General features: G+C 43.4%; 1 long non-coding RNA gene across 1 annotated transcript; it reads left to right on the top strand.

Annotated features, from left to right (window-relative positions):
* Positions 1-2,883: 2,883 nt before the first annotated feature.
* LOC138511014 (uncharacterized) lies at positions 2,884-3,472 on the top strand. Its single transcript, XR_011280538.1, has 3 exons — positions 2,884-2,958; positions 3,071-3,179; positions 3,410-3,472. It is a non-coding gene; the product is annotated as an uncharacterized lncRNA (long non-coding RNA).
* The last annotated feature ends 1,957 nt before the right edge of the window (positions 3,473-5,429 follow it).

The raw sequence follows: 5,429 nt of genomic DNA, 5'->3' as shown, positions 1-5,429 counted from the left end.
AGCGCACAAGCAGCCCAAGGGCACTGAGGCGCTGTTACTTGCATGAGCTTAGTTACAGAGGTATAGACGTGGTAGCAGTAAATGGCACATTGTATACAAACACAGACTTAGATATCATTACAGCTTATTTTATTGGTCATTACAGATTAAGCAGTGGGTCCTATGGTTGGTATTCATGTCGCTACGAAGGACCTTATGAGAAGAGGATGGTTTTCATTGCTTTACGGAAAGTGAGGAGGGAGGCCTCACTTTGGATAGTGGGAGGTAAGGCATTCCAGTGAGTAGGTGCGAGATATGGGAAGCTGGAACCGCCCGCTCTAGCTCTTTTTACTAGTGGCACACATAGCATGTTGGTATAGGTTGATCTGGTTGGTCTTGTAGAGGCGACGGGGTGGATTCTTCGTGAGGGGTAGTCGGGAGCAGTGAGATGGATGCACTTGTTAAGACCTATTGTGGCTGGTACAGACGGTATATTTGACCCACTATCCATCTATATAGATCGATTACTTCAACCACTCATACAGAACATCCCTACATATCTGAAGGATACGACAGATTTCCTAAACTGTATTCAAGAAGTCAGAGCACTTAGTTCGGATTGCATACTATTCAGCATGGATGTGTGTAGTCTGTACACCTCCATCCCACACGAGGAGGGCATTCAAGCAGTAGAATGGCTGCTATTAAACTCACAGGCGCCAAGGGGTGACCCACAGTTGATTGTAAAACTTCTAAGCTTAATACTGTACAACAATTATTTCAGATTCCGAGGGAACTACTATCTTCAAGTCACGGGAACATCAATGGGGTCAGCAATGGCCCCGGTGTATGCGAATACTTTCATGTATAGATTTGAGCACAGGTATGTCTTGGAAAATGACGATTGGTCAAACAGGATATTAGTATGGAAGCGCTACATTGACGATATTTTTGGAATTTGGTGTGGCACCCATGATGAACTGACTACTTTCTTCAACTTCTTATCGGAGCATCAAATTCACGATGGAGGTAGGTACTCCATCCTTACATTTCCCAGATGTCAGCCTGGAGATCAAGAATAATGTAATTGCCACGAACGTCTACCATAAACCGACGGACGTCAATAACTTATTGCACTTTTCGAGTTTTCATCGGAAGTCAATGCTAAGCAGTTTACCATACAGTCAAATTCTTAGACTGAAGAGAATTGTCTCTGACCCAGCGGGGCTGGATGTGGAATGCACTAAGCTATTGGACAAATTTGAAAAGAGGGGATACCCACAACCCATTTTGGAAGAAGCAAAAGAGAGATCCTCTAACATAAGTAAGGAACAACTTCTCACGCCTAAAATTAAAAACAAGGATACTCCACTACTTTACATCTCCAAATACTCCCGTCAAAGCTTTCAAGTCGGTAGAGCCATTAAGAAACATTGGAGCATTCTACATAATGATCCACTACTGGAAAAGCTATTCCCCAAATACCCAATGATGGCCTTTAAAAGAGGCCAGAACCTGAGGGATAAACTTGTGAGAGCGGAAAAACCTCCCAAAGATAGACAAATGCTTCTACAAACAAGGAAAAAAGGCACATTCCCATGCTTGGGGTGTTCCCATTGTAACAACGTGATTAAGGGTGAAAGCATATCACATCCCCTTACGGGCAAGAAATTAAAATTCAGAGACTTTGCAACCTGTATGTCGACAGGAGTTATCTATACAATCAAATGCCCTTGTGGCAAACTGTATGTGGGCCAGACCACAAAAGCGGTTAAGGAGAGGATAACCGAACATAAATTCGACATTAGGTGCAAAAACACAAAATCCCCATTGGCAAGACATTTTTTGGAACATCATCACACGGTTGCCCAGATCAAGTTTCAAGTTCTGGAGGTCGTCAAGAAGCCACATAGGGGTGGGGACTACCAATCCATCCTCTCCCGCAGGGAGAAGTTTTGGATACACCAGCTAGACACACTTAACCCACAAGGGCTCAATGAGGAATTTTCCCTGAGGTGTTTTATCTGAACTTGACCTTGCTCCATGTTCTCCTATAGAACAATGGTGCTAACATACTGTAGCGTTTTAAGATATCTTCTTTCACTGTCCTCTCTGGTCTATACTGTGTGTGAGTAAAGACAGTTTACCTTGTTCACACTCTTTCGAAATTCCTTTCTGTTTCTTTAATGGTTTTGACTGAATTTAACTATAATGGAATCCACTCTAATGTACTTATTGAGTGTGATCTCTGTCTTCCACAGTGGAATAACTGTTAAAACCATATGAGTCCGGGACATGTCGACCGGCCCACTGTTTAATTACTTATGTCCTAGTATGCGTTGCTTCTGCCTTTTAACGCATTGATAGGGAGTTGGTATTCATGCTGCTCCATTGGGGGCGTTTCCACGGTTACACCAGTGCACTTTTTAGTTTTTATAACATATAACATGTCCTGTATTTAGGTTTATTTAACATACACTAGAGATCCCACTTGGGAGGTTTCCCACTGTGGCCATAGTACTCAACAGGTATATTCATTTAACCTAGATTATCCGTAAAATAATTTATCTGGGGTCCTTTGACAACTAACATAATTAGAATTCTCTATGAGACTCATTCCGAACATACTGTCCAATCTTACAATGTGGATTATTGCTTGTTGTAATCCAACAGCATGCTCTTTTCCGTTGTGCAATACACTTTCCACAATGGCGCTCATTTTAACACCAGCATTTCAGCTATGGTGCACATGAAGATTTTACTTAGTCCTTTTTTATCTTCCCCACACACACACTTGGTTCTGGATGGGCTGGTGTCTGTGTAGATCGTTGCCAGGGAGACGCTGAGACCCTCCACAGTCCACACAAGCATCTCATCCCCCCGATCGGGAGGCGCTCGCATTTTAGTTACATTGAGCAACAGAAGCGGCTTCTGCTTTCACACGCGATCGTATAGCTTCATTGAAACTACTTGGCAGAGGTAAATACAACAGGATATCAATGGCGCCTTACCTATTTCAAACTACGATCCATTAGATCCCCTCTTTCCACTGGGGAGCATTCTGAATTGTTTGCTTCTTTCATGTTTACAGCCGAGCACTTTAGATTCTGGTTCCCGAGGATATTTTGGGACATATGAATATTTCCGGGCAAGCAGTGCATCCGCACGTGTAACTCCCGTTTTAACTTGCAGATTGTAAGGTAAGCGAGAGCTCTACATATGCTTCCATTGTTTTTTCACGCCCGTTATGCACTTATGGACCTAACTCATTTCTACTCATCTCTATTCATAAGGGACTGTTGTCCCTTTATTTCTTTGTTGTTAGCGTTTTCTGTGAACAAACTTTAAATATAATAATTGTTTTTGACCAATTACATGTGTAATGAATAACCAAACTCTTAGAACCGCTTTATTTATGTCTCATGTATAGGCATCTTGCACGCCTGAGACGAGGGTTTTCTCCACCGCGTGGCGGGTAGAACTGAGAAACACGAGTTCACCAAACTTTGATGGTTTTCTTACGCCTCACCTCCACTATACTCAAGGTATGCCGCAACTCTACTTTTTTGGCACACACTCCTTGGAGATGTTTCTCACAGATGGGTAATCACCTCTATTCCTTTGATTATTTTCTGATATAGAACATGGATTTGTTCCTGGTGCACTGGCCACAGTGGGTACCCCTTATTGGGGAGTAACGTTTATGAATACCTAAGATAGTTACATTTGAACTACTCCAGTTAGGATATACCTATATATGTGAATTCGATGTGGGTTCAATAAGGACCACTATGTTTAGCACTTTACATGCATATATTATGTTTGTTTAAATGTTGTTTTTCATGTCTGTTTAGGTTTTTCAGTCCAAACCCAATAGGCTCAAGAAGAAGGGATGAATATCCCGAAACGCGTCAGCCACAAATTGTATACATGGACTATCATTGTTTACTGTTTTCATGTTTTTTTGTAGACAGTCATTTTGGCTTTTTCACTTCAAATCTGTATGGTGAATTGACTGTGACATTAATTAAAAACCTCCCCCTGTTTTGGGTTTTTTTACAAAATCACTGAGTGTTCAGTCTTACTACTAACTTGATCAGAATATTATTAATTAACTACAACAAATGCATTTAAACTGGCTGAGCCATCAATTTATGGACTTATGATAGAGTGCAGGGGACGGGAGGGTTCCTAATTTTGGATCCTCGTCTTTTGTTTCTACTTATATGGATGCACTTGTGTGCCAGTGTCAGCGCTTTGAACATGATTCTTTCCTTTATTGGGAGCCAGTGGGCTAGTTTTCTGGCTCTGAGATGTGGTCTCTTTTAGCAATGCCTTGGGCTGCACGGAGAGCACTATTCTGGATGACTGGTAGCCTCTCCAGGTTTTTTTTTGATGTTCCTAGAAATAGTGCATTGCAATAGTATAGCCTGGTGCCGGTGATGGCTCTGGCTATGTTTGTGCAGTTTTCTTTGGAGAGAAAAGGCCTGACTGCGTTGATAAGTTTAGCGTGATATGCAGCTGAGGAGGCAATTGCTTTGACTTGTCTGTCCATGGATAGGTTGGAGTCCAAATAGACTCCAAGTGTTTTGACTGAGTCTGAGACAGGTATTTTGATGGTGTCGATGGTGAAGTGACTACATTGGGAGTCGAGATTATTTAGCGTGTCGGGGGAACCTACGAATATGAGTTCAGTCTTGTTCAGTCTTGTAAGAGTTGAGGCATAGTCCATTGTCTGCCATCCAGGCTTGGATGGTGTTGTAGAGGTTGTTAAGGGTCAAAGAGTCAGTGTCATAATTGCCGGTGAGGGTGAGGAGGATCTGGGTATCGACCGCGTAGTTAGTGTAAGAGATACCCATAGCGTCGAGGATGAGGAAGAGGGGTTCTGTGAAGATGTTGTAGAGGGTGGGGGAGAGGCATGAGCCTTTGGGCACACCACATAGCATGATCGTGGGTGAGGCGGAAGCTAAGTCAGAGAATACTTGCATGGTTCTGTCTTGTAGGAAGGAGGTGATCCATGCTGTGGCGTCAGGGGAGAACTTGGCAGTGGAGGAGAGGTGATGGCATAGGACGTCATGTTCAACAGGATCGAACACCGCAGATAAGTCAAAGAGTAGGAGAAGTGCTGGTTTGCCCATGTCTCTAGCATCATCCATCTGGTTTTTCAGATGAAGTAAGGCGGTTTCAGTCCCATGTCTGGGGCGGAAGCCAGATTGGCGGAGTCCCAGGAGTTTGTTCTCTCCGATGAAGTGCTGAACCTGCAGGTAGGCTGCTTTGTCCAGTATTTTGAGGAGGAAGGGGACAGTGGTGATGGGTCTATAGTTGCTTGGGGAGGTGGGGTTGAGAGTTGGGTTTTTTAAGAGGGGGCGGACCCATGCTTCCTTAAGGGAGGCAGGGACTTTCCCTGTTGCAAAGGAGGCATTGACAAAGGCTGTCGGGAAGGGAGCAAG

The sequence above is a fragment of the Ambystoma mexicanum genome, chromosome 6p, assembly GCF_040938575.1.
Source record: "Ambystoma mexicanum isolate Mex_15411 chromosome 6p, UKY_AmexF1_1, whole genome shotgun sequence".
Lineage (NCBI taxonomy): Eukaryota > Metazoa > Chordata > Amphibia > Caudata > Ambystomatidae > Ambystoma > Ambystoma mexicanum.
This window is presented reverse-complemented; position numbering and strand designations above follow the sequence as displayed.